General features: G+C 41.5%; 1 pseudogene; it reads right to left on the bottom strand.

Moving 5' to 3' along the window:
• Nucleotides 1-7,591: 7,591 nt before the first annotated feature.
• Nucleotides 7,592-11,401, bottom strand: LOC140517135 (gastric triacylglycerol lipase-like; annotated as a pseudogene).
• Nucleotides 11,402-16,973: the final 5,572 nt, after the last annotated feature.

Raw genomic sequence — 16,973 nt, 5'->3', positions numbered from 1 at the left:
GTGAAAATCTAGAGGGGTGGAATTTCTTCACAGAACCGGGCATTTCTACTTTTAATTTCATAATAAGAGGAGGACGGGGACTAAATCTATGATGTCAGTGATAGAGGGAACTCCGTCCATTGGTACCAATTGGCACTTTTTGCCTTAGGGAATTACCTGGAGGACGGAGGTTAAATGACTTGCCCAGGATTTCACAGCAAGTCTGTGTCAGAGAGAGGACTTGCACCCAGGTCTTTCTGGCTCCAAGGTCACTTGTCTAGCCATTATGCCACAGCTGTTCCTATGAATGCCAAGAAGAAAACTGAACTCTCTGAAACTAAGAATGATGAAAAATCCATTAATAATGGATTATTTCTGTGGTTTTATTTATTCATAGATGAACAACAGCACTGAGTCTGTATGTGTGCCCCAACACCCAACACAAGAAGAATCACTGACAAAGGACAATCTAACTCATTCTCATCTCTGGGAAGCTTGACACATTTTGCTTCATTATCTCAATGAGTTTCTTGTAAATCTGCTGTGAGGCATCCATGACCCAGATAAAATCCATATGGTTATAGGAAGGAATCATCTTGTGGTACCTGAGGTTGGGGAACTGATGGAGCAAATCCTCTACATCCTTGGGAGAGACCAACCAGTCATTGCCCCTACTGCACAGGAAAGCAGGCACTATCATGTCCTCTACTCTATAAAAGGTAGGTGTGGTTCGGGTGGCAAAAAGAGGACAAATGAACATTCTCAATGGGGCCATTGGGACAAATTCAACATTAATCCTCTAGGGCAGGGTACTTAACCCTTGTTTGTGTCCTTGACCCCTTGGGCAGACTGATGAAATCTATGCACTCATGCTCAGAATCATGTCTTTAAATACATAAAATAAAATATATTGGAAGAAACAGAAAACCAAATATATTAAAATAATAGTTGCCAAAATTTTTAAATAAAAGAAAAAATTCACAGACTGCAACTTAAGAACCCCTTGTGTTGATTGGTATATGAGCTTCAAAAAATGAGTAACCACTAGGAGAATTACTTCCATCATTCATGCCAACAAACAGTGGATAACAGTCATTGACACTGATGTAGCAAGTCAGTCAATAAATAGTAACTAAGCACCTCCTATGTACCAGGTACTGTGCTGAGCACTTTAAGGTTGGTATACTTCATATTTTTCTATCTTTTTTTGAATCTTTTTTGAATCCCATACCAACAGTTGACACAGGTGGAAACTGAGGTCTATCACTTGCTCAGGTTCCAACAGCTAAATTCCAACAGGTTCCAACAACAACAAATTCCAAAGGGTCTAAAGCCAGGTCTTCAAATTCCATATTCAGCTCTGATGACTTCACTGAACTACTTCTCCATATAAGTAATTACACAAACACTGAAAAATCTCATTCCACACTAATTGAAGGGAGTTGGATCCTTTGTTTCTCTTTCCAAAACTCTACTCTGTCTTTATGCAGACCTATGTAAGGTCTGCTTGGGTGGAGAGAGTAGCCCCATTGATTGACTCTCAGATCCTAGAATGCTTGAAGTGAAAAGATTGCTTCAGGAGAATTCTCTCTTTTCTCTCCTATGCTCTGCTTCAACTATAGTTTATGTCTTTGTCAAGAAGAAAATGTAGAAGAAACTACTGGCTCCAATCCTGCTATGTCTGTCCTTGCCCTGTCTCTACCTATCTCTTACACTGATCTTGACATGCCTACCATCCATGCCATGTCAGGGAATTATGTGTAAAAGATCAGTGTTAAAGTGAGTATAAGCTATGGAGACCCCAGTGGTGGAGGAGAGAGTGCTTGGCTTCAAGTCAGGAGAGACCTGGGTTCAATTATTTTTACCAGAGCTTATCAGTTTTATAACCATAGAGTTATAGAGAGTCTTCTGTAAAATGGGGACTATAATATCTTCAGTGTCCATCTCACAAAGGGTTGGGAGGCTCAAATGAGATAAGGTGGGTACAGAGTTTTGCAAACCTTAAAGAGCTTTAGAAATGTTATAGATTCTTCTCTTCTGGAAAGAGAGGAAAATCCTGGAAGTCATGGGATCTCAAGATTGTTGATTCTGAGCTGGAAAGCTTAGAAATGGTTAAGCCTAATTCTTTCATTTTCGAGATAATATAGCTAAGGCCCAAAGACCCATAGCTCCAATTGGCTTCTTCCCTTGACTTTACTCAATAGTTCAACAAATATTTTCTGATTTCTCATTTTTTGAAACAGATTTGTGGTTTCATTGGTATCCATAACTGCCAGTCAGGAAATTCCATTTAACAATCCATATCAGCACCAACTCTGAGACTTATGGTCATAGATTGTTGCCTGGGACACTGAAGGATGATGTGATTTGCCTTAGGTTACACAACCAGAAGATGAGTCAGAAACAGAACCACAAGTCAGGTTTCTCTGACCCCTCTGTCAGTTCTCTAGTCATTCTATCCACTGCTCCCTCCTAGAAGGGTACAACTAAAAATTTTAACTCATCAGAATGTGTGTATCAGATTCCTTGATTTTAGCCATGCAAAACAAAGAGGAAACCCTGGAAAGATGGGGAAGAGTTTGGAGTTTTGGGCTAGAATTTGGCAAAGTAACAAGAAGCAAGGAGAGACCTGAAACAAACAAAAGAGTTCAGCTCAAGTAAAGAAAGCCAGGGAAGAGAATGAAGATGATGAATTTGGGGGATCTAAGGAGGATGGAGAGACAGAATGGCACTGAGGAAGCTGAGGGGGCGTGGGCCAGAGTCACATCAGGCTTCCATTATTCTCATACTTGCAAGATCTCATCAGTATGGCTAACAATCAGCCAACCAATCAATGCATCAGTAAGTATTTGGTAAGCACCTACTATGTGCCAGACACTGTGCTTCATAAGACAGTGAAGAGGGAAAAGACAAAGAATAAAATCACACACACATATACACACACCCAATCACCAACTGTAACTGCTTGGCAATTGTACCTGAAAATCACTTGGGTCAAAAAATGTGTCAGCATGAGGTCAACTTGATGATGAGACTTTCCAGCCTTTGCTTGGCTGACAGACTGGAGTCAGTCCATTTCTGGGTCAGAGTTGTTCACTTAGTTAGGACCTGGTCCCCTTTGTGCTTGTGATTGGCTGGCAGAACCCTGCAGGGTCCAAGGTCCCCTCCTCACCAGGGATGAGGGATCAGAGGGGGAAGATGGGACATCACATCTTTCAGGACTAAAGCCACAGCAAAGTTTTGGGTCTTTGATTTCTCATATTTAGGAGAAGCTCTGCCAAATTGTTCCTGCAGACATACCTCATTAAAATGCATCCTATTCTGAACTAAGCTTCCCCAGTCATAAGCTTGGAATTGCCCGATTTTCAAAGTCTGGAATGAGAAAGGAAACAATAGATAAGCCCCCAGCTACATCAGTGTCCTCTGGCCAGCATCAATGGTCTCATCTAGACTAGAACATCTAGCAATGCATGGTCAAAGAATTCCTTAGAACAAAATTTCTAACCTGGGCTCCCTGAATTGCGGTGGTGGTTGTGTTGCTTTTAATATCCTGATAACTATATTTCATTATATACTGAATTTCCTTTGCATTTCCCAATATGTTTGATTTAATACATTTTAAACATGATTCTGAGAAAGGGCTCACAGGCTTCATCTGTGTAAGGGGCCCAAGCCACAAATAGGGTCTAAACCTTCTGCATCAGAGAAATTCATGAGTTGAAAATGGCCATTTAATGTATCACATTTAAATTGAACAAGTTCTTAGTAACCGAAGGCTGTATGCAAAAACTCTCATACTAACTGCAACAATGAGCCAGGCTTCACGGAGCCCAGTCTATTGAAAGAACATGGCAAATGAGTGGATAAGTGAATCTACATGAATGTGCAATGGGGAGAGTACAAAGCCTGGTGGATGGGGGCACAAAAGGCTTCCCAGAGGAAGTGACAATGAGCAGCCTTGGAGGGATGACCATTTCTGATAGGCAGAGATGACAAAGGAATGCACTCCAGGCGTGAGGTAAGGTTAGGTGTATATGCACAGAAGTAGGAGATGAAGCTGGAAACTTAGGGATCAATTTGCCTGAAGCACAGAGTACAGAGAGGGGAAGAATGTGAAATGAGGTTAGACAGATCAGTGGGGGTGAGTGGGGGAGATGCTGACTGAGGAAATTGTCCTTCCTCTACTCAGAATGATGGGGAATCATCATCAAGGGTCCTGAGATCCTGTTGCTTCCTTCCCTACCCCTACCTGCCAAAAGTGAAACATAGTCTGTGTTGAAGTCCCTGAGAGATGGGAAAGGTGCATGTCCAAACTACTTTGGAAGAAACATACATAATAGGTGAAAGGTGGTCTCAAAGAGCAGAAGCTGGAAAGGAACTGAGCTAGGCCTAAGGCTGCTTGGGAGGTCATTAGGCGAGATTATCTTTCCCTGAAAGTCTATTAAATCCTGGGATACCATAATAAAACTATGCTCTTCCCCTGTAGTCTGCTCACCCTCCCCTCCCAAGGTCACAGTTTTGAGCAAGAGTCAGGATTTGAATCAAGGTCTCCTGACTCTCAGACCAGTACTCTTTTCACTGTGCCATCGAGGATACAGGGAAGTTCCTGGGCACATTGAAATTAAGATGCTGTCAGGAATAGAAGACAAGGTCATTTCCTCATCTCTATTCTTCCATATAGAGCAGCTAGGTAGTGCAGTAGATAAGAGCAGGAGTCAGGACGACCTGAGTTCAAATCTCACCTCAGACACTCAACACTCACAAGCTGTGTGACTTTGGGCAAGTCACTCAGCCCCCAGTTGCTTCATCCTGGGTCATCTCCAGTCATCCTGATGACCATCTGGTCACTGGATTCAGATGACTCTAGAGGAGAAGTGAGGCTGGTGACCTGCACAGACCTCCCTCACTCAAAACAAAGTCAAGTGCAAGTCATGTCATCCTTTCTCTGAGGGCATGGTCTTCTTTGGCAACGAAGGACGGACACACATTCTTCCACATGCTACTTTCTTAAAGTAGGTTTGGTTGGGGGAAGGTCCCTAGTGGATGGGAGGAAAGTAAGCGACCACAGTGGATTGTGGATTTTGGTTATCAGTCATGGCCATGGACCTGTAGCTCTTTACATAATAATGGTAATAATGGTTAACATTTATATAGTGCTTACTATACGTCTGGCATTGTGTGAACAATAATTATCTCATTTAATCTTCATAACCCTAAGAGGTAGGTGCTATTGTTATTTTCATTTTACAGATAAGGAAACTGAGGTTTGACTTGCACAGAGTCACATAACTAGTAACTCTCTGAGGTTGGATTTGAATTCATCTTCCTGATCTCAGATCCCTTACTTGATCCATTTCACCACCTAGCTGCCTTGATGAGACAGGTGAGGAGAGAGTTAGAGATTCAGAAGGCAAGATCCACACCCTATGGACAAGAGAGCCCCGAGGGCTTTTCTCATCTAAGGACAGAACAAATTCTCTGCAACTGTGTCCTCAACATCTCTTGTGGTTAGTTGGGGAGGGGGAATCATAATTCATACAAACCATATTTAAATTGTTTTGGTTGTATCCATCCATACTGCTGGGGAACAAGGGCTCCCCTATGCCCTTCACTCCCTTTCATTGTTTCCTACTTAGATACACTTCTAGGTGGGCACTGAATGAAGGCAGAGCTCTGAACCTGGGAAGGACCTGAAGCCAACTAGTCCAACCCCTTTGTTTTACAGATGAAGAAACTTAAGCCCAGAGATGCTGGAGGATTTGCCTCAGATTATACAGGTGCAGGTCCCACAGGTACAGGGCCCACAAGTACAGGTCCCAAAGGCACAGGGGCCACAGGAACAGAGCATTAGATACAGGTTTTGACCCCAGGTCCTTCAACTCCAAAGTTGGTATTCTTTCTAATGCAATTTAAAATAATATTTCTCAACTATCATTAATGTTTAAAGTAAGGTTTCTTAATATTTCTTATGTTAAAAGTAACAGTTCTTAATGTGTGTCTTTTCATCCTGAGTTGTGAGAGAGAGGAGAAGAGGAAGGGCCATGCACGTAATCTCATTGGTCAGGCGTTGCTTCATTTCCCACTCAACTGCACTCATCTAGGATTTCTTTGGCTTTTCCACCATACCCACAGCAAACTCACCCTTGGGAAATCTCATCATCTTCCAGGTCCAGTCAACCTTGTTACACACGCCTCATCAGTTCCCTCTGTCCCTCTAATTGAATGGAGAGTCATAAATTCCTCCATGTAAGGACAGGGAACAGAATCTCCTCATTTCCCACCTGATGCCATTATTTTAAACTTGTTTCACTTCTCCTCCAGACTCTGATGCCTCCTCCACTCCTTGGCCACATTTTGGGGTGTTGCTGTCATCTCTCCCATTAGATTATAAGCTACTTGAGACCAGGGACTGGTTTTCTTTTTTTGTATTTTTATATCCAAAGGTTAGCACACTGTTTGGCACACAGTAGGTGCTTAATAGTGTTTATTGACAGGTAAAGCAAATTCCTATGGAAACTTACTCTAACAATACAGATTTGCAAGTCTCAGACAAGGCACAGCCAGAGAGAGCCGTCCCAAAAGGTTACATAAGTGAGGAGGGTCATGCTGGTAAACCCTGTGGAGTTCTTGTTTTTCATTTAGCAGCTTCTGAATATCCCCATCATTTTCATCAAACCAGTCTTGATATTTGCGAGTGTTCTGACCCAGAAGAGCAAATGTAGTGCTATACACTAAATCCCAGAAAGCTGACCATTCCTTTTCTGCTCCACTGTTGCCAACTGTGTGTTGACTCAGCTATGGTGGGATGAGAGACCAAAAGCCAGGAAGGAACCTTAGAAGTCTTCCGTTCAAACCTCCTTGCTTGACTGTCAGGCAAATCATCTCCTCTGTAGGAAGCAGAAGCTCAGAGAAGGTTGTCCAAGGTCAAGTGAGAAGCAAGTAGCAAGTTCAGGGTTCCTTCCATATTCTGGGTTTGCCTCATTCTGACCCCACTTCATTCCCACCTACTTGGGGAGATACTGGGAAATGGACCAGCCGAACAGTCAATTTTCTCCAACCCTGTCATGCTATTTAACACATGCTTGATTCTCTTTAAGGCAAAACTCATGGGGAAATTCTTTATTTGAGAAGAATGCACCAAGCCAAATTTGTGATATTTTTCTTTGTTTGTAAACCATTTGGGTAAGTTGGGATGTGGGATCCCAGCTCATGACAGATTGGAAGCAGCAAATCAGACAAAAGAAGCAGAGGAGCTCCCAGAGGCAGGAATATTAAGAACCATTGGGCATCAGAGTCACCAGTCTAAAAACAAAAAAAGAAGATACTTAGGACAACGGAGCATAAAAGCCAAATACCAACAGCCCTCAATGGCCCCAGAACCTTCCAGTATCCACTAACTGCACAGAGAACTTTTACATCAATTAATCAATCAATATCTGTTAAGCACCTACTATGTTCCAAACCCTGTGTTCAGCTCAGTATAATCTTTCTTAAAGAAATCAAGAGGAGGTATAGCAAATGGACCATCAAAATAGTTACAATCCTCAAAGTTTTGGAAATGTGAAGACTCAGCATCATTTGCCTGGAAAACAAGCTGTTACTATATAGCAATTCAGGGTATCTTTCTGGCTGAAGCAATCGTTTTTAAACACATGCGTTCGCAACAGGAGAGGCAGACCACGAAATCACTAGCAGGTCTCAGAGCTGTGTTCTTCCCCTCCATGGCCTGAGTTTGGCCAATTTGTGACTTTTTAGCTGAGCTGAGGAGAAAGTGGAGATGGGAGAGGGAAAAAATATAGGACATGGATGAAGGGATATTTAGTGGTACCCAGTGAGCACAGTGTGTCCAGAATATTCTAGATACAGGTCTGGAAAGGACCTTAGAAGCTATTGACATCAACCCTCTCATTTAACAGGTAAGGAAAATGAAGCTCAGAGAAGTGAAATGACTTTGTCAGAGAGCTAGTGAGGGTCTTGGGCAGTATTCGAGCTCAGATCTTCTTGACCCCAAATCCAGTACTCTAGCCCTTAGGCTACTAAGGGGTCACTTTCCATCAACCCACATGGAGAAGCTTTCCTATGGGAATGCTTTTCCTCATAGTATCTTCAGATTAGTGATTCCTAGTCTACCCATAGACGTTTGCTAGGATGTCAGAGTCTCTAGAAGTCCATTATAATACAGGGCTAGAGTTCTCATTCGACAAGGGTGAGGAAGAAGAAATACTTATGAATATCTAATTTTAAACGTCCCTGCATATCTAGCCTTGCACAGATTATAAGTATCAAGAAACAAATCCAACCTCTATCATAGATAGAGTAGGGTGTGACCCTACTAAAGACAGAGGCTCTAGCTTAATGGGCTTTTTTGTTCTGTTTTACCACTTAGGCATTACATTGTGATTTGCATATAGTAAGCACTTAAAAAATGGCTGTGGATGCAGGCAGACCTTGGAGATATTGCAGGTTTGGTTCCAGAGCACCACAATAAAGTGAATATTGCAATAAAGTGAGTCACAAGAAGTTTTCTTTTGTTTCCCAGTGTATATAAAAATTATGCTTACATGTGTAGTCTATTAAATGTGCAATAGCATTATGTCTGAAAACAATGTGCATATTTTAATTTAAAAATACTTTATTGTTTAAAAATGTTAATCATCCTGTGAGCCTTCAACGAGTCCTGATCTTTTTTTTTTTTCTAGAGGAGGGATCTTGCCTGGATGTCGATGGCTGCTGACTGATCAACTGGTGATCGCTGAAGGTTGAGATGTCTGTGTCAGTTTCTTAAAACAAGACAACAATGAAGTTTGCCACATTGATTATCTCTTCCTTTCATTGAGAGGCCATTGTTGGGTTATTAATTGGCCTAATTTCAATACTATTGTGTCTCAGGGAATAGGGAGGTCCAAGGAGAGGGAGAGAGATGGAAAAAGTCATTCAGTGGAGCAGTCAGGACACACACAACATTAATTAAGTTCATCATCTTATATGGGCATGGTTCAGGGAGTCCCTAAACAATTACAATAGTAACATCAAAGGTCATCGACCACAGATCATCATAACATAGATGATAATAATGAAAAAAGTTTGAAATACCAACATGTGACATGGGGACATGATATGACCTGGTTGCATCGGATAAATGACATTGATAGACTTGTTTGACTCAGGGCTGCCACAAACCTTCAACTTGTAAAAATCATGATATTTGCAAAGCTCATTGTAGTCTGCTTGCATTGAATGGATGAAATATCATCTGTGTCATGTGATCTGAAAGGGTACTACAAGGAAGTCACCCACACAAACTTGTGAGAATCATATACTGAAAGAGGTTCCATTATTATAGGTAGGTAGATATAGACAGGTAATTATTGCAGTTCCTAGTGCTAGGAAGCCCTGAGTTCAAATCTTGTTTCAGACACAAGTCTTGGTAAGTCACTTACTCTGTGCTCACATCAGTTTTCTCATCTTTAAAATGGGGAGAATAATGATACTTATCTCCTCAACTAGTTATAGGGATAAAATTAGATGATATTTGTAATGTGTTTTGCAAGCTTTAAAACACTATATAAATGCTAGTTATTATTATTAGAATTTCATTCTTTGGAGTCTCTAAGCATCTTTTAAAATATAGATGTCCTTGATAGGGTCTAACATATTGAACTCCCCTTGGTTATACATAGCTTAGCAAGAATTAGTGTAACTACTTTAATCAGCAGCTTTCTTCCTATCCTCTCTCTGAAAGCAGGAAGCTACAAGAAGGGGAGCTTGCTTAGTTGTGGGCCATGTTCAAAGATCTTCATGTTCCAGATCAAAGGAAGGAATGTTATGCCACCCAGTACCAGTCTCAAGCCAGAACTTCTGATCAGGATGCATGGCAGGTAACCATCTCATATTCCAGTTAGCCTTCACATACCTATAATGGAATCCTGGGAGTGGCCCATATAGTACAGTTGCTTATGACTAGTCATCTCCAAAATAAAGTTGATTGTGGCAGGAAGGTCATATTTAGCCATTTCATCAAAACTGCAAGAATGAGACAAAATGAAGCTGAATATACCCATTTCACCACTGCAATGCCACAAGAAGGGAAGGCTATGCAGAATTGCTGAAAGGTAGGTGGGGGCTCAACTGCCTCCTTTCAAATTTCACTGAGTCACAGAATATTGGCATGGCAAAGGATCTTTGGGAGTGATCCAGTCTAACCCGTACCTGAGTGGGAATTCCCTTGACCAGAAGTATCAAAAATGCGATCAATTCATGGGCCACATGGGCTACACCAGATTGAAATTGAACAAAATAAATAAAAATACTCTGAAACATAATATATTTTAAAACTACATCAATATGTATGGGATAGGAGTCCCAGTTTCTGGATGAGTTTCCTCTTCTCCATCCTCTAAGGATGGGGAACCCATCCCTCCTATATCAGCCCATTGCCTACTTGGGTGGTTTGATTTCTGTTGTGTTGTATGATGAGACATCTCCCAACTATCAATGTATTGCCTTAGAAAGTTTCTTCACCTTTAAACATAAGCAAAATGAAAGAATAAGCCAAGAGGGTGGAAGAATGAAGGTTTTATTCTGCTTGTTCCTAGAGTAAGGATGCTACTAAATAGGAAATGGGGTGATTGGCTGAAGGGAGTTCACATATTCCAAAAACAAAATATCCTCATTTTAGTTGTTTTCCTCCCTGAAAGCCCAGAATGCTGATGAATCTGGGGAAAAGTCTACATGTTTCCTGGATCAGGTAGTCCCCTGGCTATTCCCCAGCCACACATCATAGCCTGCAACAGCCAGCATGAAGGCCAAGCTATTGTTGGGTAGGTTTAAAATCCAGTCACTGGCAGATGTGAGCAGACCATGCTGAAGATATGTAACAGGTTGTGGACCTGCAAAGCCAAACATCACAGGAAAGGATCTTAGAGAAAACCTAGCAACTAACCCTTCTGTGGGCTTCCAAAGGAAGCTCCAATAGCAGAGCCTCGATATCTTACCTGTCCTTGAACTATTTTTCCCATAAGGAATTCTGTTGAGTATGAGGATATAGCCATCTTCAGTCACAGCTTCATACTCCTCATTTGGATAGCCCCAGTAAGCAATGATTTGGTTCTAGACAGAGAAAAAGCATATCTCTTGCGTTTGGAGACTAAAATTGTCCATTCTCTTGCTTTGAACATTTTGTTTAATTTATAGACTCTCAGACTTATAGCCATGTGAATCAGAGTTATATCCAATACTGCCTCATTTTTTTTTTTTCCTGAAAGACAACTTACAATATTCATATTGACCTCTGGGTCATCAGGTTTTCCTTTCCCAAAGAAGTCATGTGTTCTAAGCAACTGGAGCATGCTCAAGGCTGCTAAAAGCCATCACATTTTGCATCTACCTGTAATGGGAGAGTCATTAGTGCTTTGTAAACAGGGCAAGCATTGGCAAAAGTCATGGGGCACGGCCAGTCCCATGGGGATATGTGTTAGAATTCTGCTTCATGGTCAAGTTGGGGCACTTAGAGGTTGGACCTCACAGTATTGGGGCAGGTTGCTAACTTGTTCATCCTTTGTTTCAAATAGGATCAATGATATCATGGGGTGACATCTTGACTCATGCATGAATTGGATTAAGTGAAGCAGAGTTGCACAGTCATCAGCCTCTCTCTCTTTTCCAGCAGTCCAATTTCAGTAGCAGGAGAAAAGACAAGATGACTAGTGATGGCCCAGGATGCAGTGGATGACCTTGGTGTCATCAATATCTGACGAAGCTCTAAGCACTCTGGAGCACATGGTCCTGCTGCCTTCATGGCTATTGGAAAAAATTGTTCTCCTGCACCCATTCCACTAGGAAAAATCTTCACAAGCTTAAGGGAGACATTCCTCTAACTCACTGATGGGTTTGAGAACTATCAGTCAAACCCTCAACCTGGTTGATCCCATCTCAGGATCCATGGCCTATGGCCACTGCCAATGCTGCAGCTTCTTGGAGTCGTAGGTCAGAGTTGGGTAAATGAGTGGCCCCGAAAAGGACTCAGCAAGCCTTTCCATCAGAGCTGCTAGTCCTCTCTGAAATACATGGCAGTGGGCATGGTACTTTGGATACTTCCAGGCACCAGGGTTGCAAACTCAAAGTCTCCCTTGATTTTTGCCCCTCCCTCATCCCTAATGTCCTGTCAGTTGCCAAGTACTGTTGATTCTTCCTCCACGGCATCCTTCTCACCCATGCCCTTTTCTTCCCTCACAAAATAATCTTCTCAGGGTATCCCTGTCTCCTGTCCCTCTCCTCTCTCATCCATCCTCTGCACTGCTTCCAAACAGACCTTCATAATACAAAGTTCTCACCAGGGCATTTGCTGCTCAGATAACCCACTTCTCTCCAGGATAAAAATCATGGTCTTCCTTTTGGCCCTTGAAGTCCTTTCCAGTTTGGCCTCAAGCTAGTTTGTGCTCAGCTTTCTCTGGGTTGTAGAGTTTTCCTCCAGGAGAGTATAATTTCCTTCAGATCAGGGACTACAATGGACTCTGTATGATACCCCATAATCAACTCAGTATTATGGCTTTAGTAGTTACTTTCAATATAGATTGAATTGAATCAATATGGATTGATTGAATCAATAGGAAAGTAATTTACCCATTGTTACATGACAAAGCTGAGTCTTAAAATAGGGTCTCACTCCAAATCCTCTGCTTTCCCCACTGTCCTTGGTAGAGAATGGAAAACAACCTGTCCCTTCCTGGCATCTCTACTCCCCTTGTCCTCTCAAAGGCTTCCAAAGACATAACATTTGCCTTGAGGTTTTCTTTTTCTTTTGTAAAAACTTTACTCAATTTTATTCTGAACTCAAGAAGTTACATGAGCATTTCCATAACATGGTAGAATAGGAAAAAAAAAAAAAGATGATTGCACATGAAACTACAGATCTATTAAGTACAACTTGCTAGTCCTTTTCAATACATTGTAAAGTTATGCAACTTTTTTTTTCCTTTTTTTCCTCCATCTCTCCCGTTTCCCCTGACCTAGGGATGGCTACCATTTTACACACACACACATACACACACACACACACACACATGCATGCACGCATGCACGCACACACACGTAAAATCATTCTAGACATATTTCTGTCATTTCTTTTTCTGAATGCAGATAGTGTCTTCCTTCATAGGTCCTTGGGAGTTAATCTAAGTATTTATAATAGTCAAAATGCCTTAGACACTCAGAGTTGTTCTCAGTCATGGCCCTTCTGCCCTGGTGGCATGAAAGTCTTACTGAACTTGCCTGACAATTTAGATTTCAACAAGAACCTGTCACATGCCTGTCATGTTCCAGGCACCATGTCAGATGTTGGATATTCAAAGACTTCTGAGGGTGATTATTTCAAGCGTGAGGGACACAGCTTGTTCAAAAGCAAGGAGGTAGAAGGTCAATGTTGACTACTGGCCAATTGGACTGAAATAAGGCATTGGCAAGAGCCTTCTACTGAGAAGAGATCTTCCATTATGCTTTGTCATTGGTCTGTGACTTACCTTTCAGGTATCTTAACATTATTCATTTGGATCAAAGAAAAAGCATCAAAAGAAATGAGACATGAGAAGCAGTTTATAAACACATGAAGCCCATGGAAATGCCACTGACCACCACCACTGCCACTGATACTTCTCATTTGGTGAATATTATGCCCTTTTACATTTATACCCTACAACACAGAACTCAAAGTCTAGAAATGATAAATATATCTAGGCATTATGACATAAGGTTACATTGGCATCATGGCCATTTGGAAGCTCTAGTCAGAAAAAGTGACCAAGATGTGCTTCCTGTGCTAACAACAGGTATAAAAATGGAGGTGAGAGACAATGGGGACAATAGCACCTAATTGTCAAGTTGGAAGAGACCCAGTGGCCTCTCACCCAGTGAGTACCTCAAGGTGCACCCCCTCTACCCCTCCTCCAATGGTAATCCAGCCTCTGCTATATGACTTTGTGAGGGAATGTCACCTACCTCATGTAGGATAGCCTATGCACCACAGGGACCACTTAAAGGGTCAGGAGTTGATCAATCATCACTTTGGTTTCAAATGCACATTAAGGCACTGGTTTGTTCAGATGGTCTTTTTTCAACCACTGTCATTCAAATATTAAGTTTTGTAAAAAAAAACATTGCCTAGTTCCAATAATTTTGCTCTTAAGTCAATGTTACTCAGTTAACTTATTTCATCAGAAAAGAGGCTTTTCCCCTGGTGTTGACATAGTTATTTTATTTCAAAAACAATAAAAACCCTCCAAACTTCTATTAGGAATCTATCAATGAAAACTACTCATGTTTTTCTAATCAGACCAAATACTAGGCTATTGACCCCTCACTTTCTCAAATCTCACAAGAGAGAAAGGAGAGTTGGGAGGATGAGGGTGGCATGGAATTTTATTTTCTCTCATATGAACCCCATGCCTTTATATCCCTCCTGTGATAAAAACAATTCCCCATCACCTAAAGTACTCAACTGAGGAACCCTGCCAGCTGAGTGGGAGAAATATACTGCAGAAGAGACTCAGTAACAAACTCTAGGTTATGACCTAGTATGGGCCAGGAAGATGCTGCTTCCATATGGGCCACCAGCACATAGGGAGGCAAAGGGAGACCTGGGCAGGAAGCAAGGAGAAGACACTCAATCTATGCAATTGTGCCACTCCCCTCAAAGGAGAGAACTGGGTACCTTAATATAAAGACCAGCACAAAGGGCACAGTCTTTGAGGACATCATTCATTCATTCATGAGTAAATGCACACCTGGTACAATGGAAAACTGAAAGAAATAAAAAAGGCAATCAAAATCAAGGAGGTCAGAGACTTTCCTTCATGAAAATCTACCTTATTTCCTACAGTCAGACATATTCGGTGTAAGATGGTTTCTTTCCCTAGCTGTCAGTCAAGTGTCAAGGCAACCACACAATTCCAACCTTACCTTGGCTCAAAACAAGTTCAGCTTAGAGTTTTCCTAGAAATAGCAAAGATGTTTCTGCCTGTCAGTTTGGTGCCTATTGGGGCATCTCCATGCCAGGAGCTCTGTGCTTGGCACCCTTTTCTCTGCCATTCTCCTCACGTAAAAAAAAATGTCCAGTGGCCAGTATTTCTCACCAGCTGATTCAGTTTTGATAAAGGATAAATATCTCAAAATCACCTCGTTATTGTTGAAAGAGAAATATTTCATTAGCCCACCCTTTCAAACTTTCCCAAGGCTTGTACCTTTACCTTTGAAAATCATAAATACTGGCCCAAGGCATTATAAAGGGGAAAAAAAAGGATTTTTTTCTTAAAAAGCACTAAAATGATGATATAAATGACCCAAAGATTAACATTTTAATTGACCTAAGGTAAAAAGTCTCCTTCAAAAGTCAAATTCACCTAGTGCTCCCAAGGAGACAGGTCAAATTTAATTTGGTTTAAGCCAGTTTGAACAAATATGAATCCCTTCTGGCTGTATGACCAAGGACAAATCACATTAACTATTCAGTGCCCTGGGGTCTGCTGTGTGTGGACAGCTCTTCCAGTTAATGAATGCCTTCAGGAAGAATACATGTTCCATTCTGGTCTTTGACCTAGCCTGAAGATAAGGGCTCATATTCTATAAAGTAAACCTGCTCTTAGATACGCAGGAAACAGCCCACTCATGGGTACTGGTACACAAAGATAGTTTCAGATGTGAGCAGATCAGTCATAGCTAGGGCTGATTGCAGAGAATAAATCTGTCTTTTTTTGTTTTTTTAATCTAAAGCACAGTAACCAGCACTAAACTATCAACATTCAAAGGTGCAAGTGACATTTTAAAAACCCTTAAATTCATTTTCTGCAATTGAAAAAATCTCTATTAGTTTTCATGTTATACTTGAATATATCCATAATCTCATCAGAGAAGGTCTTTTTACTAATGATGCAAGGAAATCAAACAAAGCCATCCTCTATCTCTACCCTAATCTCCTCTGTCTCCCAATCCTACCCCATTCAGTGTGCCTTCTCTGAAATGTTCCACAAAGTTATAACCTATGTATTGGAGGCCTCTAGAACTCTCTTCATTGCAACATGGAAAAGATATTTAAAGGGGCAGCTAGGGATCTGAGATTGTTGTTCATTCGTTTTCAGTCCAGTCTGACTTTTTTGTTTGTTTGGGGTTTTCATGACAAAGATGCTGGAGTGGTTTGTCATTTCCTTCTCCAGCTCATTATACAGATGAGAAAACTGAGGCAGAGGAGGTTAAGGTACTTGCCCAGGTCCACACAGCTAATAAGTCTCTGAGGCTGGATTTGAACTCAGGTCTTCCTGACTCCAGACTGAGCACTCTATTCCACTCACCTTAATGTAACCAGATGAGAAATGAAGAGATATCTGTACTGAGATCTCTCCTTCAGTGAAGGTTTGGAGATCAGTCCCATTCTCCAGTTAGAACCCACAAAATAACTTTCTAGTTTCACTCTAGAGAAATGTTTAATATGTATCATCAGAGTATAGACTAACTTTGATTTATAGACAGAGATGGAAAGGATCTTAGAAACCAGCTATTCCAACCCTCTTGTTTTGCAGAAAACCACGTGAGGTGATTTGCCCCTCAGAACTGACCTCATCTCCTCTGAGACCAGAACCAGAGAACGGGAGTACGGTACAATGCAAAGAGTCCTTGAGGTAGGGGTCAGAGGACTGTATTTGAATCCTGGATCTTTCCTTTACTGTATGACCTCAGTAGGTCAGTTAACCTCTCCAGGCTTCAGTTTCTATATATGATGAAATCAGCGAGCTACAAGGTCCCTTCCAACTGTAAATCTATAAATTCCCATGACCCCCTCCACAATGATCAGGTGACCTCAGTGTGGGGAAAGTGGGAGGAGGGAGGGATCAAACATTTATGGCAGCACCTAGCAGCCTCTCCAGTAAATTGAACTTCCAAGCACATGGACCAAGAGAAGAGTCATTAGCTCAACAATATGCAAATTGATCAGTAACTCCATAGAGAAG

The sequence above is a fragment of the Notamacropus eugenii genome, chromosome 1 (assembly GCF_028372415.1).
Source record: "Notamacropus eugenii isolate mMacEug1 chromosome 1, mMacEug1.pri_v2, whole genome shotgun sequence".
NCBI classification, from domain to species: domain Eukaryota; kingdom Metazoa; phylum Chordata; class Mammalia; order Diprotodontia; family Macropodidae; genus Notamacropus; species Notamacropus eugenii.
The sequence above is the reverse complement of the archived record's forward strand: the minus strand, read 5'-3'. Positions and strand labels throughout refer to the sequence as shown.